At 42.1% G+C, this 27,248-nt stretch overlaps 1 protein-coding gene across 4 annotated transcripts in view; it reads right to left on the reverse strand.

Annotated features, from left to right (window-relative positions):
- The window catches only part of TLN2 (talin 2), a 342,028-nt gene that overhangs the window by 205,637 nt on the left and 109,143 nt on the right, over positions 1–27,248 (reverse strand). For 2 of the 4 annotated variants that reach the window (XM_074966153.1, XM_074966156.1), the window contains exon 3: positions 14,172–14,258. The exons of the other annotated variants lie outside the window; for them this stretch is intronic. The gene's annotated coding sequence lies outside the window, so the exon portion shown is untranslated. The remainder of the gene's footprint in view (positions 1–14,171; positions 14,259–27,248) is intronic. 4 annotated transcript variants of the gene reach the window in all.

Consider the following 27,248-nt stretch of genomic DNA (forward strand, 5'->3'; position numbering starts at 1 on the left):
ACACCACAAACACTTGGGGTTAATAACTTTATAAGACCTTAATTAAGGGTGTTATACTAATCAACTTCTATCACGTATAACATACAAATTTTAATTGTCAAATGCAAGAACTACACATGGTACACAAAAGTTAGACTCTGGATTTAGTAATTTTATATTTCACAAAGGCTGAGCATCTTTGCAAGTGATCATGCCCATGAAATGGAGACCCCATCAGTACAATACAAAAATGCAGTATTTAGAGCAGCGGTTCTCAACCTCTTCAATACTGGGACTGCCCCAAAATCTCCTCCACCTCCTCCCATTTAGTATTATGAGAAGAGCAGGGTGGTTAAAACCAACATGAGTTTGCAGTCCCCAAATCAACCCCTCGTGTCATATTCTGACCCAGAACGTATTCCGCCTCTGGAGAGAAGCATGCAGAGCAAAACCGTGCCAGTGGGGGACGGACTCTGCAAAGGCAGCATCACAAGGAAAACCACTGCCTCTTCTGAGCTCAAACACTCGATTCAGAATTTGGCCCTGAGCAAGCCAACACACTTTGGCATGCAAGAGGCTCTCTTGAAGATGAAGGGAAAAGTCAAGACTTGCAGATGCAAGCTGGACTAAAGAACTCGTAGGGGAGACAGCTAGGTGAGGAAAGTGCCCAGTGGAAGCATGTGACTACAAAATCCAGGCAGAGGAAAAGACCAGCTAGTGAAGGAGAAAGAGCTCAGCTCAGGAACAGGTGTGCTAAGTTGGAAAATGAAGAAGGGGCACACCAGACTGTAACTGAACGAGGGAGGGCAAGGAAGAAGAGAAGAGCGGCTAGTCCTTTAAGAAGAAGGGAAGAGCCAATGGAGATACCCAGAGTTCAGAGCCCAGGAGGATACAGGATGACTTGCAGAAGATCGCACGAGATAATAAAGAACAGAGGACTTGCAGCTAGAAAGACCAGGAGAAAAACCAGAGATAGCACAAGTCAGATGGTTGTGGTCCCCATGAAGTCTGTTTGGGAGGGGGGTTTCACTAAACACAGGTTGAAAACCGGATTCAACAGCACTGCAGAAACCACAACGGATGTTAAATAGGGACTGCTACCATTATGGTAAAGTGTTAATTACACACACTTGTTTTGTTGTGCTACAGTTCAATTAGATAATTAGTCTAGTGCATTGACACTTCCTGCCTGCTAACAGGAGGTCAAATCTATCACTTCATCAAATCCGCTCACAGGGAGACTCCAGCAGCAACAGTCCTGAGAAGCTTCAGCAAACATTAACCCACCCTTCTGTTGATGCCTGGGTCCATTACATGCCTGGGTCCATTTCATGCCTGGGTCCATTTCTTTTCCTTAGCAAAGCTTATTTTCATGCGTCACAGATCCATAGGGTCTGGTCTATGCTCCAGTCCCTTGACAGTGACCCCTATAACGTGCTGGGCCCAAGGGACCTACACAGGGGCAAGAGGTAAGCCCAGACTCAGACTCAAGATCAAACCCCTATATGTCTATAGAAAAGTTCTAACGTAGGCCAGGGCCCTGTCTCCAGGGAGCCCTCAGGAGTGGAGGGTTCAAGCCTGAATCCCGTGGATGCTTGGACCAAACTCCATTGTTTTGCAGTGTGGACACAGCTTGGGCCCCAGCCCCCCAACACTTGGGCTCTGAGAGTCTGCCAACACTATTTCTCAGTGCCATGGGACATCATCCTTTGTCCTCTCTAGCCCAAGAATGGCCAATCAACTTCCAGGAAATGGAAGAAACCTCCTAGATCACGTAGAGCTGCTCGGCATTTAACCCTTCCGTTCTGTCCTGATCACTGGACTGCAAGCAGAACGAACTTTCTCCTGCATTTGTAATGGCCACCAACATGAAGTCCTTGGCCAAGTTCTCCGTGAGTTAGTCAAAGGATTTTAGTTAATTTCTGATGCAAGGCGAGCAAACGGTTCAACTTGAGCAAGAGTTCCAGGAACGACCAGGCGTACCAGCTAATAGCAAAGAAGCTGGCAGTGCCAGGGATTCACCGGACCAGTAACCAGTGCAGGGAGTGGATTAGGAGGCTCAGGATCGACTACTGGAAAGCCAGGGATGAGACCCGCACATCTGGGTACTCGCCATCTTCCTGCCCGTTTTATGAGGAGTTTGACTGGGAGCTGGGTACTGCGCTGAGCACAGAGCCACCAGCACTTCATGACAGCCTGGTGAGCCAGGAGAGCGACCTTCCACCCCTGAACCCAGGACAGGAGTGGAGGGGAGCCAGCAAGTGCCAGAACAGGCAGACAAAGTGACCTGTGCTCACACTGGTTCCCAAGGAGGCTTTGCCACCGAAGCAGCTGCAGCATTTTCTGGGTCTCTACTCGGAGATAGCAAGGGCTGGAGCTGTCAGCCCTTCCGACAGTAGGGACCAGGCTGTCAGTCCCCCCTGCTCAGGCTTCAGCCCCCCCAGAGATTAGTCTCCCTGCCACCGGTTATTTTTAGTAGAAGTCACAGACAGGTCACAGGTTTCCGTGAATTTTTGTTTATTGCCCGCAACCTGTCTGTGACTTTTACTAAAAATAACAGGGACAAAATCTTAACCTTACCTGTGGACAAAAATTAATTACAATTGGTGATATTGCAAAAATCTCCCTCTGCCTTTTACTAATGCAATTAATGCATGAACTATTTTCATTTTCAGAGTATATTTACTTAATTTATTATTAAATATTGTGCTAAATGCAATCCTAGGCATATGAATATTGAAGAACTATATTCATTTGACATTACACAACCTAAGCTGATGCTAGAATTCTTATACATAAATATGAGATCACTTGACCCACTTTTTAAAGACTTTTGCGTCCCTGTCCACAGTAATCTACAATGACATTTAGAAGTTCCTACAAAAACATTCCATCATATGAAAAATGCATTTTCTCTTATGCCATTTTGCTTTATTTGCTTATACAAACTCTCATCATTTCCCAAAGATTTACCTTATAGCCACTGCTCAAGGCCAAAAGAAAGTCAAATTATGTTTTCTTATAACTTTTTATCCCTCTTAAGTCTAGCTAATAACCACTATATCCTACTCATTCGTATTTTACTTTAAAAAATGCCAAGTAGATGTCCTCAGGGTTTCAAAATGAATTGACATCACACCTTAATGATGTAGGATATGCACTTGACTCGAAAGTGAGATTAAAAAAATTAAAACCAGGCAGCACAGAAAGAACAAACAAGCTGTTACAAATGATAAAAAGTGTCCACTGCTAGCAGAAATCTCGATTCATTCTGGTTCTCCACTTGTTATGAGATGTGTCACTTTCAGGGTCTTATTTCAAGTCCCCCAACTCATAGCAGCTGCTGCAACTATCAGTCGTGAGATGTTAACCAAGGTTGGAAGTTGTATCTCTGGACTTAATAGAGTGGGTACAACACAGAGGCTAGGGCCCTGCAACCCAACACAACTCAACCTGACAAGACCTGCATAGTACACAGATGTAACCACAAGGGCTTTAGTCTCCACATTAGTGGCTCCTGTATCAATTCATACACATTTTAAAGTATCTTTTAAAACAGGGGTTCTCAAACTTCATTGCACTGCGACCCACTTCCGACAACGAAAATTACAACATGACCCCAATGTCCTGTACTACTCTAGATTCTAGAGTCTAGAATCAGGGCTGGTGTTAGGGGGCGGTAAGCCGGGCAATCGCCTGTGGCCCCATTCCACAGGGGGCTGAGTGAAGCTAAGTTGCTCATGTGTTGGCTTCAGCCCTGAGCAGCAGGGCTTGGGCTTCAGCTTCTGCTTCTGCCCCCGGCAGCAAGGAGTCCAATATCAGCCCTGGCAACCCCGTTAAAAGAAACTCGGACCTATAGTTTGAGAACCGCTGTTTTAAAAAAATCTTTGTTATTTGCACCAGTTCTGGATTATTTGGGGTTTACAAAAAATGTAGCAGGCCACTCGGGGGCCCTTCTAGTTAGTGCTCACTGATGTCATGGGAGAGGTTTTATTCTCAGGTCCAATTTCTTACTCCCTAGGTCAGTAGAGACTAGGAGGCCTGAGAGGGAAGTATGCTCATGACCTGATGACAAGTGTCGGATCCAGGAGGGAAAAACAACTGGACGTCTCAGGCTTGGGCCAGTTATCCTCTCTCAGGGTCAGTGTGGCTGCATGTCCCGCTCCTGCCAGATGCCGCCACCTTGCTTTCCTGTGCGTGCTGCGTAGCGAATGTGCGGAGGAGTTCAGCCCCTCATGCCGCAGTGCACACACCGCACAGCTGGGAGCAACGGCTGGAAGAAGCAGTTCAGGCGTGCAAGTGCACACAGCTGTCCTGTTGACCCCACGGACCTAAAAATTAGGTCCACACAGACGTCTAGGATAGGGTACCGAACTGAGACTCAAGAGACGTGTGTTATGCCATGGATCCGCTGTGCGACCGTGGGTTAGACAATTCACCTCTCAGACTCAGTTTCCCATCCCACCCTCTGCCTGATTTGTCTATTTAGATAGCCCTATTCCCCACAGAGCTGACCATCTCTGTGCATTTGTACACTGCTTTTCACAGGGAGCCCCTCATCTCTGTTGAGGGTGTCTAGGCACTACTGTATTAAATTAATAATGCCAAAAAAATCACACAACCATCGGGCTGCATTTTGCTGCATCCCAAAAATGTAAAAAATGGTAACTTATTCAAAGAGTAGAACTGTTGGATGGAAAAGTCTCAGGAAAATTCAGTTGTGCTGTTAACAGTGGTACAGAGGACAAGTCAGGGATATCGACGAGATTTTATAGTTGCCTCTCAAATGATCTGGAAAATATTATTTTACCAGTTGATTTATTTCCCCTGAATAGGGGGCATGTCAAGCTGTCCCAACAGGCTGGTGTATATTACCCTGAAGCGAAACAGGGCATATTTCAGAGTCATCTATCTTAAGGGAAAACCCATTCATTAGCCTCTCACCTGAACAGCTTCTTCCAAAGCTGATTTAGCAATTCAGAAAGCAACCATTCAACAGCCACCTCCCTACTTCCCTGTTTTGCCCTCCTGTCTCTTTCAGTGCAATAGCACACGTCAGCAGATTTTTATACTTGCCTCCCATCTGAGGGTTTCATTCCAGGGAATAGAAAATAAACAGGCAAGATTAAGTTATCCATCTTGAAGTGACCACACTGCAGGTTCGACACTTGTAATACACAGTACTGCCTCTTATCCATTCAGCAAGCAAGCAAGGCTTTAAAACCATTAGTCATGAGGGAAAAGAACTTAGTTGTACAAGGATCAGTATGAGTCAATGACCAAAAAAAAATAAAAATAAAATATCCTACTTGAACTTTTGAGGGAGGTTGGATGTAGAAACAAAAAATAAGGGTGCAACATCAGGATTCTGTGAAATAAAAGTGCCAGTTCTTAACTCCTTACTGATGCAAAACTCCACCTGAGTGTAATAGTGGCAGCTGAAAAAGGACTTCATGTTTGGGCACAGTATTTGCTTTTGAAGTAAATTCAGGGGAACTATGCATAATAATTTCAGGCATGACAGCACAGGTACTGGTTCTGTAATGAAACTATCACCACACATGTTTCAGAGTAGCAGCCATGTTAGTCTGTATTCGCAAAAAGAAAAGAAGTACCTTGTAAGGTGCCACAAGTACTCCTTTTCTTATCACCACACAGAATATCGTTTCCACTAGGAGGAGGACATTAATTGATTAAACAAACCTTACAAATGACTGATGTAATGGCTCAGATTTGGACCCAAATTAGTAAAATGTGATTGCATTTAAAGGCTTCATTTTAAAAAATAGGTCATATTTTAATGGGTTAATCTCTTTAAAGAACTCATTTGTCCTTCGAACCGATGCTTTGTGATGTGGAATGGATAAATGAAGGGACATCTCCAGATTTAAGCCATTTAGGCATGTTGATTACGACCCAAGAATGGTGATATTTTAAATTTAACAACCTAATCCCCCTTCTTTTTCCGGTACTGCCTTGCTCGTATCAGTACTAAGTGTGTTTCCTGTTCTGTTGTACGATTCCCAAAGTGATACTCTCTTGAGTAGTAGCTAAGTTCATGAGTTTTCAGGAACTTTATTTTAAAGATAGTCATTCCACTGCCAGACAGTCCAACCTGAAGAGACAAGATGACAAATCAGCTTTTGAGTTCAGCAAGGCTTGTTACTTCCAAAGACAGCCTTTCAGTCCGACAGCTGAATTATTTCTGAAACCACAAAGGACCTATGATGGTATACGTAAACTATATAATGACCCACGCACTGCCTGTCTTCATCCCTTGAATGGAGACGGGGGGAGTTTCTTATGGTTAAGTTAAGAATACTCCCACAACAGCGCCTGTTCTGTCTGATTGCTACTGTAGTTACCAATCCAGGGATGACAGAGAAAGGTGACTGGGTACTGGTGGGAAGGCATGGAGCAGTTTGCTTGGCCATATTTGTAACAGCACTTCCAACGCTAACCCTGGTGACACTAATACTCAGAATGACTACGTTGTGTGATCCATTTATAGAATTCTTATTTACTTTCAACCAAACCAGCTGAATTCTTCGCAGTTTCAGATTCCGCTTTCCTTGCAGACTGCCTGTGCAACCGAAGGGCTTTGAGATTTACCTTTCTACAACACATGAATAGTTTTCAGTGATCGTGGTTTCACTCAATGGAACTCAGGAAGAAATCTCTAATCTCCATCTATTACTTCAAATGGGACATAATGGTGATTTCTCTGCTATTACTAGCACATACTGTTATCTCATTGCACCTATAGAACCATTCAGGCTCATTTTTTGATAAAGTTTATTCTTTCAGTTTAGCAGCATCCATATATCTGGAAGCAAAAATAATTCAAAAAAGTTCCCTATTCGGACTAATATCTGCCGTGATCAGCCCTCCAACTGGAGCTTTAAAAAACATATTTTATTTCACACACCAGACCAATCATTGCACTCAAACTTAATGCTGGGAATTGTCAGCGAACCAAGTTTCTACCCGAAGTCATCATTTTATTCATATCTTATGCAGCATCACTCAAGTGATAAATTACCATCCTTCCTAACGCAGTGCCTATACTTCCTGCTTCCACCCACAGAAGGAAAAAAAAAAGATTAACCTTATTCCATCTCTCTTCTGACAGTTCAGATGGATGACTTGAATAAATGACTAGATGAATATGGCTTCAGCCATCAAATGTAACATTATTTACGCAAATGCTTCAATATTGCATACATCCAATTTGGGGGGCAGGGGAGGAAGGTGAGCATATAGGCCCCCATTGGGCCTTTCCGTTTTTATAGCATGCTGGGAGAGCCTCAAAAAGAAAAAGGTTGAGAAGCCCTGCTCTACATCATAGAATACGCCTGAACATTGAAAAACAAGCTCGGGATGTGGAGCCTAAGCTTAAAAAGCAACTGTTTTCCCGGTCCTCTTGGATGCATTTTTTCCTAAACTAGAAGAGCAAAACAGGAAATCAAAATACTCCACTGATTTTATTCTGAGTATCACTTACTCTACAGGTTTCAGAGTAGCAGCCGTGTTAGTCTGTATTCGCAAAAAGAAAAGGAGTACTTGTGGCACCTTAGAGACAAACAAATTTACAAATAAATGTGTTAGTCTCTAAGGTGTCACAAGTACTCCTTTTCTACTTACTCTACAGTTCACTTATTCGTACAGCCAGCAGCTCTAGCTGTTACTGTCAGAAAAGAGAAATCTGTGTGTACTTTGAGTGATTCACTTATAAATCAGATAAACAAGAACAAACTACAAATATTTCCTGGAGGATTTTCTTATGGTTAAGCCAAGAATACTCCTGTAACAGCACCTGTTCTGACTGATTGCTACAGTAGTTACCAATCCAGCTCAGCCAGTTGTATAGCCGGACTTAATACATCTAAATTAGGAGATGATTTAATCAACTTCTAAAATTAAAATGGACTAGATTTTTATCCATGTTATTTGATATTTTTAAGTTAAAGGATCCATAGAATAATGGGACCAGAAAATGGTCCTCAACTATTTTAGAATTATTATAAGGCTATTTTCTAGCAGGCTTAGCACAGATCATAAGGATGCTCTAGAACAGTTAGTGTTAGCTTTACATTCATCTGAGTTACATACTCACATTTCTACCTTTTTTCAGAAGCCAGTGGAAATATCAGTGTCATAAATATAAAGGGAAGGGTAAACCCCTTTAAAATCCCTCCTGGCCTCCCTCTCACCTGTAAAGGGTTAAGAAGCTAAAGGTAACCTCGCTGGCACCTGACCAAAATGACCAATGAGGAGACAAGATACTTTCAAAAGCTGGGAGGAGGGAGAAAAACAAAGGGTCTGTGTCTGTCGGTACGCTGCTTTTGCCGGGGATAGAACAGGAATGGAGTCTTAGAACTTTTAGTAAGTAATCTAGCTAGGTATGCGTTAGATTATGATTTCTTTAAATGGCTGAGAAAAGAACTGTGCTGAATAGAATGACTATTTCTGTGTGTCTTTTTTGTAACTTAAGGTTTTGCCTAGAGGGATTCTCTATGTTTTGAATCTAATTACCCTGTAAGGTATCTACCATCCTGATTTTACAGAGGTGATTCCTTCACTTCTATTTACTTCTATTTCTATTAAAAGTCTTCTTGTAAGAAAACTGAATGCTTTTTCATTGTTCTCAGATCCAAGGGTTTGGGTCTGTGGTCACCTATGCAAATTGGTGAGGATTTTTACCAAACCTTTCCCAGGAAGTGGGGTGCAAGGGTTGGGAGGATTTTGGGGGGTAAGACGTGTCCAAACTACGTTTCCCAGTAAACCCAGTTAGAGTTTGGTGGTGGCAGTGGATATTCCAAGGACAAAGGATAAAATTAATTTGTACCTTGGGGAAATTTTAACCTAAGCTCGTAAAAGTAAGCCTAGGAGGTTTTCATGCAGGTCCCCACACCTGTACCCTAGAGTTCAGAGTGGGGGAGGAACCTTGACAATCAGTTACCAACAATAAATTAAATAATGGCTGGAGGTGTAGAGATATTGACACAGCTGCTCCTACGTTCATGAGACACCTGAGTCTCAACTCAACATTTGAGTACCTCATCTGTAATTCCACTTTAGGGTACCTTTTCTGCTGTGTATAATAAGCACTAGCAACTTTAGTACCCCTATTCTGCTTGATTTAACAAGTAACTTGCATTCTTATTCTGCCAAACCTTGTCAGGATCATCTGTTCTGTTCGGCAGTGTGCATCAGAAAAAGCAAGACAAGTGTTGTAAATCAAGGAAAGGGGTAGAAATATGTAGCACTGAAAATAAGGCAACACATTAGGTGAAATGCAGAGACTGAAAGTCTGCTGGAAATACTGCAAAATCTTGCATTTCCAGCAGGCCTTTTCACAAAGACTTTCACTAGACTATGCTCCCTTTCCACTGGCAAAAGCACCAACCAAACAATCCTCAAACAAAATCAATATTAAATAAAGTTACTACAATTTTAAAAAGCACCTGCTTTTATCCCAACCTGGGAGAAGTCCCTGAGACTTCATGACATCCACCAGAAACTTGGCTACGGCTATCAATTTTACAGAAAAGGTGCTCAGATACTACAGTGATGGATGGCAGGAAAAAACAAAGATTGTTAACAGACTAGACCAGTGGTTCTCAAACTTTTGTATTGGTGACCCCTTTCATACAGCAAGCCTATGAGTGTGACCCCCCCCATATATTAAAAACACTTTTTGAATATATATATTTAACGGGCATGTAGGAATGAAATCAGGAGGGCCAAATCGCACCTGGAGCTGCAGCTAGCAAGAGATGTCAAGAGTAACAAGAAGGGTTTCTTCAGGTATGTTGGCAACAAGAAGAAAGCCAAGGAAAGTGTGGGCCCCTTACTGAATGAGGGAGGCAACCTAGTGACAGAGGATGTGGAAAAAGCTAATGTGCTCAATGCTTTTTTTGCCTCTGTCTTCACTAACAAGGACAGCTCCCAGACTGCTGCACTGGGCATCGCAACATGGGGAGTAGATGGCCAGCCCTCTGTGGAGAAAGAGGTGGTTAGGGACTATTTAGAAAAGCTGGACGTGCACAAGTCCATGGGGCCGGACGAGTTGCATCCGAGAGTGCTAAAGGAATTGGCGGATGTGATTGCAGAGCCATTGGCCATTATCTTTGAAAACTCGTGGCGAACAGGGGAAGTCCCAGATGACTGGAAAAAGGCAAATGTAGTGCCCATCTTTAAAAAAGGGAAGAAGGAGGATCCTGGGAACTACAGGCCGGTCAGCCTCACCTCAGTCCCCGGAAAAATCATGGAGCAGGTCCTCAAGGAATCAATCCTGAAGCACTTAGACGAGAGGAAAGTGATCAGGAACAGTCAGCATGGATTCACCAAGGGAAGGTCATGCCTGACTAATCTAATCGCCTTCTATGATGAGATTACTGATTCTGTGGATGAAGGGAAAGCAGTGGATGTATTGTTTCTTGACTTTAGCAAAGCTTTTGACATGGTCTCCCACAGTATTCTTGTCAGCAAGTTAAAGAAGTATGGGCTGGATGAATGTACTATAAGGTGGGTAGAAAGTTGGCTAGATTGTCGGGCTCAACGGGTAGTGATCAATGGCTCCATGTCTAGTTGGCAGCCGGTGTCAAGTGGAGTGCCCCAGGGGTCGGTCCTGGGGCCGGTTTTGTTCAATATCTTCATAAATGATCTGGAGGATGGTGTGGATTGCACTCTTAGCAAATTTGCGGATGATACTAAACTAGGAGGAGTGGTAGATACGTTGGAGGGCAGGGATAGGATACAGAGGGACCTAGACAAATTGGAGGATTGGGCCAAAAGAAACCTGATGAGGTTCAATAAGGATAAGTGCAGGGTCCTGCACTTCGGACGGAAGAACCCAATGCACAGCTACAGACTAGGGACCGAATGGCTAGGCAGCAGTTCTGCGGAAAAGGACCTAGGGGTTACAGTGGATGAGAAGCTGGATATGAGTCAGCAGTGTGCCCTTGTTGCCAAGAAAGCCAATGGCATTTTGGGATGTATAAGTAGGGGCATAGCGAGCAGATCGAGGGACGTGATCGTTCCCTTCTATTCGACATTGGTGAGGCCTCATCTGGAGTACTGTGTCCAGTTTCGGGCCCCACACTACAAGAAGGATGTGGATAAATTGGAGAGAGTCCAGCAAAGGGCAACAAAAATGATTAGGGGTCTGGAACACATGACTTATGAGGAGAGGCTGAGGGAACTGGGGATGTTTAGTCTTCAGAAGAGAAGAATGAGGGGGGATTTGATAGCTGCTTTCAACTACCTGAGAGGTGATTCCAAAGAGGATGGATCTAGACTGTTCTCAGTGGTAGCAGATGACAGAACAAGGAGTAATGGTCTCAAGTTGCAGTGGGGGAGGTTTAGGTTGGATATTAGGAAAAACTTTTTCACTAGGAGGGTGGTGAAACACTGGAATGCGTTACCTAGGGAGGTGGTAGAATCTCCTTCCTTAGAAGTGTTTAAGGTCAGGCTTGACAAAGCCCTGGCTGGGATGATTTAATTGGGGATTGGTCCTGCTTTGAGCAGGGGTTTGGACTAGATGACCTCCTGAGGTCCCTTCCAACCCTGATATTCTATGATTCTATGAACACCATTATAAATGCTGGAGGTGAAGCGGGGTTCGGGGGTGGAGGCTGACCGCTTGCGACCCCCCCATGTAATAACCTCACAACCCCCCCACTCTGTACTAGACTATGAGGAGCAATGCTCCAAGCATGGCAGTGTACACTCAATTAAGGGACCTTTTAGAGAGAATTTTATGAGCTTGGATGCATTTACATTTCCTAATCAGTATATGGTTACCATTCAAGGCATCATGCAATATGAACATATACAAGTATTTTTGTAAATTGAAGACTTCAGTTGGCCACATAACTTTGTGGTATACCTTTAGACTCATGGGCTCCATAGCTACAGACCCTCCTCTACCATGTACACATTTTTAATTGAGGATCAACACTTGTTTTTAAAAAGCTTCAAAAAATTGTACAATTCATAAAAGGAATGTTTTATACCAAATGTGTGTCAGGAACTTCACAAAACAAGCAGCCCAAGATCCTGCCCTGAGGAGCTTACAATCTAGAATCTAGGTATCATATATGTGGGAAGAAGCAAACAATTAAAAGGTGCCAAGGAAGGACAGAGTAAGATCATGTGGTGGTGCTGTCTTCATTTAGTGATCCAAAGTCTCATCTTATTCCTGAACACACAAGAATCCAAAGCACACATGATTAGCATGTAAACTGTGGATTCAAAGCAGGATGTCCACCCAGCCCTCTCACCTCCCGGCAAAAATCTTAAAGTTGTTTCAACTCCCAAGTTGCCTGACCACTTCAGAGAATGACAAAGTGAACTGAAGTGACAAGTACAGCTGTAGTCATTTGTGTCCTTTACGCATAGGAACATGTCATTTTACACACATGGCTGCCATTAAAAAAACAGAAAGATTGTTTTGAGCAGGCCAAAGTGAGAGAGTCACGAGTGTACACCAGGCCTCAAAAGTCTCTGGATTCAAACAGCCTTTTCCACCAGATGAAGTTTGTCTGCTCATGATTTTCCCTAGTCCTTTTGTCACTTTTCTTCCAAAGTCTACTAATATGGACCCCACCTAGTCACCTTCGGACTTACAGTAACTCCTCACTTAACGCGTCCCAGTTAACGTTGTTACGTTGCTGATCAGTTACGGTACATGCTCGTTAAAAGTTGCGCAATGCTCCCTTATAACATTGTTTGGCAGCCGCCTGCTTCGTCCACTGCTTGCAGGAAGAGCAGCCCTCTGGAGCTAGCTGGTAGGGGGCTTGGAACCAGGGTGGGCCGGCAGCCCGCATCAGCTCCCCTAAGTTCCCTGTGCAGCAGCTGCCCAGCAGCTCAGCTGTCCCTCCCCGCACCGCCTTGTACTGCTCCTGCCCTCTGCCTTGGAGCTGCTCCCGGGAGCCTCCTGCTTGCTGTGCAGGGTGGGGGGAAAGAGGGTTGCTAATATCAGGGTGCCCCCCTCCCCCTCGCTCCTGTACCCTATCTTCACAGAGCGGGGGTCGGGGGAAGGGCTCAGGAGGGAGGGAGCTTGCTGGCAGCAGCTGCTGTCTCAACTTTGCTGATCTACTTAAAAAGGCAGTGTACTTAGAGTGGAGTCAACATACTTAAAGGGGCAATGTGCGTCCTTCTCTCTCTCTCTCTCTCACACACACACACACCTTGTGTGTGTGTCTCTGTCTCTCTCACTCACACATGGTGTGTGTGTCTGGCTCACACACACGCACCCCACCCCCCCCCGGCACTTTGGAAAGTGGAGGGACTGGTGCGCTTCAGTGGGATAGCGTGGGTTCATCACCACGTTCTGTTTCCACAGGGAATGCTTGCAGCCACTGCCATGCTGTGTCTCCTCCCTCCATTTGTGCTGCCTTGTAGAGTATGAGGTTCCATTAACAACAATGTGTTAACCCTTGAGGGCTTAGCCGAGCGCTAGTTAATCATTTGGTAGTAAGGCGTTCCCTGGGAAATATCCCACCCTCTGACTCCACCACCTCAACGAAGCTTCACAATCATCATTGCTGTGAACAGTATCAAATTGTTTGTTTAAAACTTATACTCTGTGTGTGTATGTATAGTCTTTTGTCTGGTGAAAAAAAATTTCCTGGAACCTAACCCCCCGCATTTACATTAGTTCTTACAGGGAAATTGGATTCACTTAATCGTTTCACTTAAAGTAGCATTTTTCAGGAACATAACTACACGTTAAGCGAGTAAACATTAAACACATTTGTTCCCATGCCAAGTAAAGATCTAGTCCTTCATCCCACTGCTTGGAGAAACTATTTGCGGGATGTTTATACCCCTATGCTCCTTTTGGAGACAGTTAAAAATAGTGAGGGACTTGCATGGCCAGTGTAGCCTTCACTAATTAGACTCCTCTGGCTTCTATTCACTTAATGTTTATTTGAAGCCCTCAAAGCTCAGGCACTACACTTACTCTTCAGCTTGATTTTTCTTTTATAACATATCCGGAACTTTGAGCAGTTCATACGTTTTTCTAAAGAAAGTACTATGGTGATTAAAGCATCTGGGCAGAAGATAAATAGAAAAGATTCTTTAGAAGTATTAAAGTAAGTTTTATATCACTAGAGCTCCCACTGAAGTTAAACCACCATTAGTCATTCAAATTTACAAGTAAAAGTAAACAGAAATCTTACCTCAAAATTTAAGTTCATTTAATTAAAAAAAACCAAGGTTGGCTGAAAGTGTTGCTTGACCATAGGGAATATTTCCAGTCACCAGATCTGTAACATCAGGAAATAAACAAATTACTTTCTTATTCACTATCCATTCACATCTAGTCTTCAAGTGCCTCACTGCAGCACACTGGGAAGGAAATAACTCAGGAAAGTATGAGTTTCCTTTTTCTCCATGAGAGTCAGGAATTTGCAGTGCCAATAAGAATAGAGTTGCTCAAATACAATTTTAAGAGAATGAAATTAAATGTAGGTCTCTACATCACACATTCAGACTGACATTTAAAAGCTGGTGTTCAAAGAGACATGACCCAAAGTGCAGGTCAGTACCTTGCTACAACTTATTAATATTGGTTTGAAACAATATTGTTTTTTAATATTAATACAATATTAATATAATGGTTTGAAACATAAGACAAAGCCTTTTAAAAAGACTGAAAAAGTGAATTGAATAACCTCTGTTTCTAATTTTAACAAAAAAAACCCCATAACATACAGATTTCAATCTCATTTGCACAGGACAAAAAACACGTCACTGAGCCTAAACGTGAGTTATAAGTTTAAACTTAAACATCTTTTCTTTGAAGAGCCATGAGAAGAGCAGTACTTTTTCTTTGAACACTAGCAAAAATTACAGCTTGGTGTTCTTTGCTGTGGTAACCTCTCCAAGCGTAGCAATATGAAAGGACAAGCAGAAGCAAGCCTGAATTGTACTGCTGCATACATCAAAGCCCTCAGACATTCAATGTGAGCGGAGTGTATTTTTTAAAATATGTATATTTCTTGATCTTTTTCTTTAGTATCCATCCCAAGTTCTTGGCACTTTACAGCAACTGAAATATATACAAAGTCACGTTACTGCACTCTGTTCCATATTTTGACCACCTACGTTTCAGTTTGGTCTACATTTCTTTTTAGAAAGAGAATGACGTTTATGGCCTTGTCTACACTAGAAAGTTGTAGCCTTTTTGTCATACTAGTAAAGCTAACTGCATTTATTTTAGGGGGATTGAACTAATTTATGTTGGTTAAGAAAGCGACCAGTACCAGTACAGCTCTTCCTGTATGGGAAGGGAAATAAACTATAACAGTATAAGACAGCTTTATGCCAGCCCAACTGCACCTGCATTAAGGATTGTACCAGTATAAATTATAACTGTATCAGTAAAAAAATAATCCCATTCCTAACGAACATAACTAGACCAGTGCGACTTTCAAGTGCAGATCAGGCCTATGGTAAAGCAACTAGAATATTCAACTAAATAGAGTCAAATAAAAGCAGCCATCCTGTGCCCTATGGACTGCTCGCTTAAATTCAATTTCTTTCTAAAGATAAAGTCATCTTTAACACGCATAATTTTGTATACATAATACATTCCCTTAGGAGGTTTGCGTACAAAGAATTTAGTTGGACACAGAAATTGCGTGGGTGTTGTTATAAACGTGTATTCATATTACACCACCACCCAAAAGCCCCCGTCAGTATAGGGCCCCGACTGTGCTAGGTCCCTACTTTCAAGAGCTCACCGTCTACTTTTTACAATTATATTTGTAGAAGTTATCTGATACTATTCAAGAGTAAAGGTGTTAGCTCACAATTGCATCCAACTGCATTCAAATGTCACAAGTCTTCTATTTTAGATACAACTGATCAGCTATCTGAGGTAGCATTAAGTGTTACAATTTGTACCAAATTGAAAATTTCTAAAAGGTGTCAGTTACTTGACTTTAAATATTAGTGTCCAGTTACAGTATTAGTATCTCACTACACCAACACTGTATTTCATGTTCAGCATTTTAAATTCTTTGTTAGTAAGGGGCATAGTCTTTGGGCCCTGTTGGATCTCCAACTTCTTAGATTATCATGCAATAATCAAGAGTGTTTTCACCTTAAGTTGGCGACTTAGTTACTGTAAGCCTGGTCTTTGCCACATCTACATAGAAAACTACTTGCATAAAGAGTGAATTATATTTGGAGACCACTGAAACCTCAGCTACTGCACAGGGTGGCAGCCCCCCACTCGGTGTTGCTTCTTGCTAGTAGTATATGACACTGGATATCCATATCCACCAAACATTTTCCTAGTTCAGTGTAAGATGCTGGTTTTGACCCAAGTGTTTTGGAAACTGGTCACCTTGGAGATTACCCCTCAATTTCCGTGATGCTCAAGCAAAGGCAACTCTGGCACTCTAAAAATCCTGATGTAACTAGTGAGAACATGGTGGCGTAATGTTCAGTGAGAAGTTCCTGACTTAAACTTGCTCTGACAAAGCCAGCGTATTGGCCTTCAGATCACTTCGAGAGGCTTATCTACTCAGACAAGCTTTATCCAGACATATGGGAAAGTTTGTTGTCCCTTTCACAATGTGAGGATGTATTTGTTGCACATGCTAAATATGAAGAAATTAGTAAAGAGCATTGCAGAAAACAATTTGGGATTTATTTTAAGTCTGTCTTAAGCAGCTACATGCTGCTGAAACTAGGAATTACTTGAACTTCTATTAGGTAACATAGAACATTTACAGTCTAGGAAACTGAGATTTAGTACACACTGTACAAGTTTTGTGTTTGGGTTTTGGGGGTTTTCTTTTGCTTTCACCAATGTTATATTTTAATAGCTTTCACCAATGTTATATTTTAATATTCATCTGAATATTAGGCAGCTGTGGAAAGACCTTTGTGTGTTTATTTTTTGACAAGATTTGTTGCCACTGTGATAGCATTTACTTTTCACTTCTTCTCAAAGTGATAATTAGAGCTAACTAGAGTCTAAAAATGTATAATTATTGTTTGTTCATTCTATTGTCCTCATTTCCTGAAACGCAGCCAGAAGAGGAAACTGAACTGCCTAAAGCTTGCTCAGCAAATTATCTGCTCTGAATCCTTGAAGGGTCTACAATGTGAACCTACGTAAAGTCTAACCTCTTTTTATTGGAAAAAACATGAGTACACACTACATAAATCCGGGTTCACCTATAACGTGTAACAGGACCTTCTGACTGACTTTTACACCGACACTTATTTTTAGCTAAACTGTAGTTTGATCACTGCAATATCTGATTGTACAAAATTATTCATCTGAGTATTGGTGATCTGAGTCCAATGAAAAGAGAAACACCCTCTGCAGTAACAAGTTAGGCTGTCTGATATTCCTGGGTCAATACCCTTGCAGAAGTCTATACAAGACATATTGTACACTCCAGGTGGATGACTCATCTGTGGTTACAAAACCATTTCCCAGTGATTTCACATCATGAGTCTCAAAAGCAAGGTGGCTAACTGCAATAGTCTCAAGGAAATTATGACTGCAGGTTTACTGAGATTACATGGACAGATTCTCTCTCTCACTTATATTATGTTTTTGAATTTTGGAAGATTATTCTGCCAAACTATTTCCCTTGAGTTCATGGACATTTTTCCTATTTATATGATGCTATGGAAAAGCAGGATGGTCTAGCTAACCAAACACAAACTGCAATTCAGATACTCCTAAATTTTAGTCCTGCTTGTGCCACCAGTTTGCTGTATAGTCTTACCTATGTCATTAAATCTGTATCTCAGCTTTCCCACGCTATGAAATGGGAATAATACTTCCCCACTTACACAGAGTACTGTGAAGTTTAATTAGCTATCAGGACTTCAGAATTATTTAGTTTCCTTAGCAACAGGGCTATGTACATAAGGCTCTGCAGCCACTCAAATGGCTGTATTAATGGTTAACAAGATGTCATACAAACCGAGATGACTGTTTGCGCCTCAGCCTGCCTCTTGAAAAGAACTGCAGGAGAGGAGGCTACGTAACTGACTACGAGTGGGGGAATTCAGGGCATGCAGCAGCATGAGGGTCACAAGTGGCCCACACGCAAATCTTGGGATGCTGGAAAAAGTGGCTGCCAAGCCCAAGGGTGTACTAAATGCAAGAGCAGAGCTCCACTTTCATCGCATTTGGGATTTTTCCCAACTGCTCAGCTCCTTAGCCCCGCAACAAAGGACCATGTCCCTTTATGGCTTTGGACTTAGGTGGTAGCTACATAATGCACCAGGCTCCTCCTGCTCTAAGACAGTTCATCTCTTTCCACAATGCCCCCGCCCCCTCATTTAATTTGATTATTTACATTTGATGCTTTTGATCATACAGCGTTCTCAGAACACTGCATACACAACACCCTAGTTAAAACGCCCTTCACAATTATGAACCTTGGGCTATAGAAAACCCGGTCCCTGGGTCCCACCTCAAGCCCTGTTGGTGTAGAGGGGCCCTAGAGCTCCTCCAGCCCCAGGGACAGAAGAACTGTCTGCCCTGGGTGCGGAGGAGCTGGGGGAGCTGTCAGCTCGCACTGCAGGGCTTGAGGTGTCAGCCGCCTCCCCCGTCCCATTCAGGGCTCGTTCATTATAATGAACCCGACTATAACGAACAAATGGCTTGGATTCCCAGGGGTTCATTACAGCAATGATGTACTGTAATTCCATTACATTCTTCTGCATCAATTGGTGTGGGGAGGCTTAACACATATTTAGGTCTGATGTACAATGGGCTGTTAATGATATTACCAGCTTTGCAAGGCAAGAGGAATGATATCACCCATAATTAAGAACCGTACCTACCAGTGTGGCCAAGCATGCAACAGGTTGCACGGCAGGCAAAGTGGTGACAATAAGCATCTACATATAACCAAGAAAAGGAGCTACTGACCTTTCTAAACAGCAATTGCATGGAAGCAATAGCCATGGAGCAAGCCAGTACTGAAAGCAATTAAGAGCAACATGAGTATAGACAACGGTAACTGTTAAAATCTAACTACCACATAAGAAATTTCCTTTTTGGTTTAGTGCTTTATATCTGTGTCAGGAAAGAAGGAAATTCCATCTCAACAGAAGTTTAGATAAAGATGTACAAATGAATCACAAAAAAATATTTAAAAACTGAGCAAATTACTTAGCCTCTACCTCAGTTCTCCCATTTTTATAGAAGGGAGGGAGGTAATTTAAGGTTTGTTAAGCATTTGAGACCCTTTGATAACATGTTCCATATAAAGAAATACTATTTTATTAGAAACTTAAGTTAGTTGAGATGGTTATCTGAAAATGCAGATGGGACTTGTTAGCGGTTCACACCACCATGAAGCGGCAAGTAAAACAAATGAAGAAATAGTGTGTCAGAAAATGCCGAAAGAGAATGTGCGCAAGCTGCAGCTAGCTGTCCCTTAGTTGAGTGCTTTTTAAAACAAAAGGAAACAAAAAAACCTGAATGGTTACTGGTTACACATCGTGAAAGTCATGCAAACTTACTTATTAAACACAGAAGTAAATAAAATGAATTGAGCAGCCTTTTTCTGTAAGGGGATCAAAATGTGAACTTTTCATACAGCAAAAATTCACTAGTATTTATCATATGGAACTCTCTCAGAACCAATACTCTAATTAAAATAATGACTTGTCTCTCTAACAGAGTTGGATAAAAATGGCTTCCCAAACCAGCAGGTATGCCTCCTTGTATAAGAGGATAAACTAGAGCTATCAGCTTTGAAACTTGGGCCAGATTCTGATTTTACTCACACCAGTGTAAATCCACACTGTTTACTTCTGAGTTAACTTCTGATTTACACTGGTGTGTAAGTGAAGGAGCACTGCAAATACATCTAATTGCTTCTCCCTTCCTTCAGAGCAAATCTGCTAAACCAATGTACATTACACTGGCATAGCTGGGAGTCAGTGGCATGTAATGATGCAGCTCTCCTGACATCGACATCAACTCCTTACCAGAAGAACATTCCAGAACTTCAGCACCCACATCTGGATGAGAAAAGACACTTATATAGACTTATTCAGAAACCAGAATTGTTCACATCTCACAAACAGTTGTCACAAACCTTAGCATGCCGCTATCTTGGAGAGACTTAAATCCTAAGAGTTTCCAAATGGTTTTCATTTGGATAACGGTTCATTGCCAAAAGCCATGAAGATAAAGCTTTAAATATTTTATATAAATGTTCCTCTAAGGTGCTATAACAACACTTAGCATGAAACATCAAGCAATCGCACCAAAACACTTACTGTACTACTCTTGCTTAATAGGCAAAACACTGATTAAATTATGAGAGTCCAACCTCATTTATGCCTGAAGCTACATTTCAATTACAGTGATGGGGGGGGAGGGGAGAGCAGTATTAGGTGTTGTACTGTGCTCTGAAACCAGTAACATGTTCTAGTTACAGGAGTTGAATAAAACAATACTGTGAAAAAAACAAAAATGGCAAATTCTAACTGAACTCTGTCACATGCAGCACCCCAACGACCCAAATGTTTTGGCATTTTGCTTGTTTGGGACCAAAATAGCATTTTTCTTACTATATCGTCCAGGAAGGATGTTGTGGGATGTATGGACAGGGAGAGAGAAGGAAGATTTTCTCCCAAATATCGGACAATCCATAGATACTAAATGCAATTCATCTTCTTGCAACCAAGTTGAAATGATGCATATGTTCCTTTGAAAACCAAAGCTTAGTCAAGCTTAATCACCTTGAATTCATTTGAAGTGCCACTCTGCAAGGTATTGTAGGGCTTGTCTGCTATGCATGAGCAGAAAGCTCATTTCATTGAGCAAAATCCAGTTCAGAAAACAGAATGAATCAGCAACACTGTGTATCAGTGACTGACTGTATATGGGCCTACCACCTGCTCCCCCTTGTCCCATCTACTACCTTTACTTGTGCTATGAGGAAGCTGCTTTTATCATTTCAATTTAGATTCCCCCAAAGACCTTGGACAACCTGCTACCCAGTTCTGTTGCACATCCTGAACAATATTAGACCATGACCTGGGCATTAAACTGTTACTGAGAGATACATTTTCTTGGGTGAACAGTGAGGTTCAATCTGTGAACAAGATTATAAGATTTGCATATTTAGCCTGATCTTAGATTAGTCATTCATATTGCAACGCATAATTTTTCAGTTGCTTTCATTACAGAAGGCGGGGAGGGGGATGTTTTCTTAATTATTTTCTTTTCTTCATCTTCCTTTCTCTGTCAGCAGATGAAGACAACCTTTTTGTCTCAATGGCACATGTAAGGGATGAAGAGTTCACAGCTCAAAGAAATCTGGAATTTCAAGATCAGTAATAGCTAAAGCAAGCTTGAATACCTACGAAACCAAATGAGCCATTGCTCAAGGACATTGCACCAACCATTTCAGGGAAGTGGTCTGGAAAGGTATAGAAGATCTCAAGAGAAATCAACAACTTCCCTCTTCAGTTTCTTCTCAGTCCAAATGCTTATGAACTCCCAACGCTCTAAAAATCCAGCATTTTGGAACTAAAGGGTATGTCTACACTACCCGCTGGCTCACCTGGCAGCAATGGATCCAGCGGGGATCGATTTATCGCATGTAGTCTAGACACAATAAATCGATCCCTGAGCAACTCCTGTACTCCACTGCGAGAGGTGCAGACAGAGTCGACAGGGGAGCAGCAGCAGTCAACTCACCGCGGTGAAGACACCACGGTAAGTAGATCTAAGTACGTCGAATTCAGCTACATTAGTCACGTAGCTGAAGCTGCGTAACTTAGATCGATCCCGCCCCCCAGTGTAGACCAGGGCTTAGTGTCCAACAACTAGCTGCAGCATCTGAGAGTCAATGCATGCAGTGATACCTGCAGTATTACCAATCCCAAAGTGTTTAAAGAGCATGAGCCATTCCCCTCCCCACCCCTAAAAAAATAAATCACATTTTGGGTTTTTTATTTGCCTTCTGGTTCTTGGAACCTTACAGATATATTCATGTCACAATTTCAAGCTTTTCTCCACAACCATGAAGACGATTAAAAAAAAGTTTAATGAAAATGAATATTTTCATATATTCATATAACTGCAGGAGCTTTAAGGAAAATACCAAGTATGAGTTCAGTGGTAGAACCCTTCGAGTTGGCAACAACCTTTGATGGGCATAACAGAACTTGATGAAGTTGAGCATGGATACCTAGGTGGCTGCTTTATGAATTTCCATAGCTACCTCTGCTATTTGTTGCTTATGAAAGGAGGACCAAACAGATGGAATGAATGCTCTGCAAGTCTGTTTGGATCTTCCTTCTGAGCACTAAAGCCTTATTTTCCAGGTTTTCCACAACCATGAAGACGATTAAAAAAAAGTTTAATGAAAATGAATATTTTCATATATTCATATAACTGCAGGAGCTTTAAGGAAAATACCAAGTATGAGTTCAGTGGTAGAACCCTTCGAGTTGGCAACAACCTTTGATGGGCATAACAGAACTTGATGAAGTTGAGCATGGATACCTAGGTGGCTGCTTTATGAATTTCCATAGCTACCTCTGCTATTTGTTGCTTATGAAAGGAGGACCAAACAGATGGAATGAATGCTCTGCAAGTCTGTTTGGATCTTCCTTCTGAGCACTAAAGCCTTATTTTCCAGGTTTTTGGACATATTTTAAATTAGGACCTAGTTGCAAGATCAACCTTTCCCAAGTCAACTGTTTGCCACAGTACATTAAAAGGTCTGACATGCAGGCCATGTGGTCTGTCCTCTTAAGAATTCCCTGGGCTTCCAGTAACCAGGGAACACTACCCCCCTCAGCCCTATTTTAGTCTTTCACTCTCAATGCATGCACAGTGGTGCCTCCCCTAGCACACATCAATCACCCTCGGTCCACTTTCAATTTTAATTACTCCATATTTTCTGCCTTCGCTCTGGGACAACCCCACCCATTCCAAACTGCATCTTGTGATGAGACAGGAGCCGAAAATAGAGCCTATCTATTCTCCTAGCAGGAACAAGAGTGGCTTCACCTCCGCTTCTCTGCTTAAGAGCAGTACGTCCAGCTACAAAATATGGCCAAAGCAAGCAAAAAACCAACAGCAGCGTCTGGACCATGTGACAGTGCCAGTGTGTTTAACTGGCCTGGTTTCTTCATAGCAACAGCAACTAGACAAAGTTTTGTAGCTTTTATTCAGTCCCTTGCTCCAAAAAATGCAACTCTCCAAATCTGAATCCTTCCCATGACTTCAGACACCACTCAGGCCCAAACAAGGCTCTACTATCCTTTCGGCAGAATGGCTACCTTGTTCTGTTTCTATAACTTACATGTTTTGAAATCAATAGGTTGTTGGCCTATCGCTCAAGCCCCAACCTCGGGGGACCAGCGCACTGCTTTTCGTCTAGTACCTACCCTTTGGCCTGGGCAGCCCTACCAGAAGCTAAAACTCCCCTGGGCGCACCAATGACCCTCATAAGCCTTCCCACTGTGTCAAGATGCAGTCCCCAGGGAAGGAAATAATGCAATAACTGAAATAAATTAACGTATTTTTAAAACCGTATGACAGGAATTTCACAAGGAAAGAGTAAAATATTCTCCAAGAGGCTGTATGTCAATAGGTTGAGTCTGAAATTTCCACATCTGCACTCCAAAGATGTGAGAAAGTGATATGTATTTCACAGTATAGAATCAACAAGGACACTAGAACTGCTCATTCCACTATATTTTCAAAGGAATGTGTGTGATTTGATACCTACGTTAGTCTTAATCAGCTCTCCCTAGTCAGTACAAGAGATATGCTGACCTTAAGATCACTTGTTAAGTATTGAATTTACTTTGATATTAAGCGTCTGTCTTGTCTTTCCATTTTTTCATAACTTATCCTGGAGAAACTTTTATGAGGGAATCCTAGAACACAAATATTCTCCCGCTCTCAGACTGCTCAAGTACTGGAATTAAGTTTCTGAATAAAGCAGAGGTTGGCTCTCTAACTCCCATCAGGACTCCCATATTAACTTCAAACTGCACAGTACATGGACATATTGAAAACTGGCTCTGGTTTTGTCTGGAAGAAATACAGAATCATGTTTCATGTAGAGTTCAGTCAATTAAAAAAAAAAAAAGTAAAAAAAGATTTACAAGAATTTCAGCCAGCCTTATTTTAAATAATTTATTAAGGCTGTGGTTGCTGCAAATATTCCTGTACAGCCTGTCTTGGCAAGTTCTTTGAAACACATTTGTCCTGAACGGTATGTCATCCTGGCATCAAAATGAATGCCTTTCCTTTGATGACACAAAGTAAGTCTGACGGATTCAAAGGAGTGATCTGAAGTAGAATGTAGTCATGCTTTACTGCCCTTCTGATAAGCCAGGCAGGCACTGGGAAGTGCCAAGTGTCAAATCCATCTACTGCTCTGTCACTATGCGAATGGTATGGACCCTCTGAAGACTGCTACAGATAGGAAGAATCCAGCGAGGGCAAAGTACTAGCCATCGTTAACTGTGTTGGACTTGCCATCTCTAATGCAAGGAGTTAACTACAGTCCAATCATCATCAATTGTTCTTCATTTAATGAATGTATAGTGGCTCTAAATTTAAGCACAGGACATATATATTTATATTTCTGGTTTTAAAAGCCTAATTTTCACTAACATGCATGGTAGTACAACAAAGCCAGGTAACACTGGAGTGAAATAACACAGTTTCCATATCAGAGTGCCATATGCATAAACTATAATCTGTCTGCTCCTGATTTGGAAACTATCTTTCATTTCCAACCGGACAATCTGGTAGCAGTTTAAAAAAAACACAAATAAGGTACTGAACATAGTTTTCCTGGGAGTGGAAGGGCAGAGGAACTTTCCTTTGAATAGTTTCAGTACTTCTCTACTGAAGGCATAACCCCTAAACACTAAGTAGGACACTTGTGCTGCAAAGAACTCATCTCCCACTCTCAAGTCAAATCTCTTGCAACTCAACAGCACCACAGACTGTGACTACTCTCAAGCAAGTAGTCAGACTTGTGTCAAGATTAATCAGGTTCATTAACCCTTTATGATGACATATGATATGGAGCCAATCAGCTAGCTGGTAACTTTTCCCGAATATGCTTAAGGGATGGATGACCCAGCCCTGGATTCTATGCAGAACACCCAGTCTCAGCAACGTCTTTAGAGAGTAAATTAGGTTCAGTTTTTTCAAGTCAAATCTCTTGCAACTCAACAGCACCACAGACTGTGACTACTCTCAAGCAAGTAGTCAGACTTGTGTCAAGATTAATCAGGTTCATTAACCCTTTATGATGACATATGATATGGAGCCAATCAGCTAGCTGGTAACTTTTCCCGAATATGCTTAAGGGATGGATGACCCAGCCCTGGATTCTATGCAGAACACCCAGTCTCAGCAACGTCTTTAGAGAGTAAATTAGGTTCAGTTTTTAAGTTTACAGTGCTTGCTTGCGTCAGCTTGGAGCATTTCCAAAGCAATATTAAAGGAAACAAAACACACGGAGGTATAGCAAGATCTTAACAGCTCTAAACATACCTTGAGATTTTTCACTAAGCACTGCATTGACTATTGCTCTCTTGACTACTACAGTCTCTAAAACTGTGAGTGAAGTCTGATTTCCAACATGACCCAAAAGGTGGCTCCCAGCACTTACAGTCATAGGCCTGCAAGTCATACTTTGAATATTGTCATGGCCACCGGACAAAGGGCAACATAGACCTCTTTAGTCTTCAAGTGCATCTGTTAGGTGACAGATCCGGCTTCCTGCACCTCACTCTGGATAGAACTGTGTGTTCCAGACACAAACCCCACCTAGATTCCCAACCACGTTACTAACACAAGACTTGATTTTGGCAATTGTAACAGGCTCCCCTCAGGAGCTTGTGACAGTATAAGCATCTTCAAAACAAAGCATTATTTATTCATTCCTCCAAAATGCAAAGCACGTAGAGTAGAGGATAACCAACAGAAAGTCCATGGGTCCAAGGGTCTGCCTGACACCTCAAATTATCTTTGACAGAATTTATAAATTCTCCTCAGCCCAGCGAACTCCATCTCTGGCAGGGAGAAGCTGCCTGTCCTGCTGCAGAAGGCTCCCTGTCTCAGTCAGTCAGCTTTCACTGACACGCTTGGTAGCGTCTGGCCACACACTCAAACCCTCCCTCCTCTTTCAAGCATCTTTGAGGTTTAGGATCTGCTTTGATCCCGGGCTCAGCTTTGGGAGGAGTACGCCATTCTAACCTAGCTGGACCTAGAAGGGGGTATTACCCAGCTGATAGCTCCCCTCACACCACTACATCAAGGAGCCTTATCTTTGCTATTTTCCATTTTTTTTAATTTAAACTCCTGGCTTTCAGGCAGGTTAATATCAAACAGCTAACCTGAGGGGAAAGGTATTTATATGAAATACTACAAAGAACTCCCTCTTTCGCTACAAGGTTCTGTTTAATGCAGATATCTTGCGCCAGTGTAGTCAATAAGTTAAATACAGGAGCTTCTATCTTCTCATTACTATTAACAGCTATGAGCTTCTCCCCCCTGCCCTGAACATCCTACCCAAATAGTGCGTAGCTGTAATAAGGAAGCTACATAAACCTTGAGGTTCATTGAGCCCCCAGCAATGTAGACACTTAATCCTTTTTAAAAGGATGTATGTTAGTATCCGAAAAAGAGTATCCCAATCTACCACAGATAAAACTGTCCCTTGTTCCCATACCCCATTCAATCAATTCCCTCAAGGAAAGCTAGAGAACAAGTTCACCTTTGTGTGCCCTAAAGGTCAGTACCTGAGCTCTGTTTGGCCAAAGGAAAATCAATTGCTATAGTCATGGAAGACTTCGTTAATTTGAGTGGGCTGCTCCTTCGGGCACCCTAGACAATTACAACTACTGCAATACCACACAATTAGTGGTTGTCAGATCCCATACCTTTCCTTAATCTGCAAGGAACAAAATTTACCATTATCAAAACAAACCAAGCTGTTTGACTAACAGCATGGTACTCAGCTCCAGATAGAAATTAAGCTCTCACCAGACCAACATCTGGTATACTAAAACACACCAGGATTTTTGGTCAGAATTCAAAAGGCAGAGTATGAAGTTAGGTTAGGAAAGTTGTTTGTGGGACTGTTTGCCAGGAGGACAGTATCACAAACACACTGATAAATATGTGTTTTCAGGCTTATTCCTGCTTGAAGCATTCATCAGCTATCTTGAAAGTTGTTTCCAGGTTTGATAAATATGCACATGCACGTCAG

Source organism: Natator depressus, chromosome 10 (assembly GCF_965152275.1).
Source record: "Natator depressus isolate rNatDep1 chromosome 10, rNatDep2.hap1, whole genome shotgun sequence".
NCBI classification, from domain to species: domain Eukaryota; kingdom Metazoa; phylum Chordata; order Testudines; family Cheloniidae; genus Natator; species Natator depressus.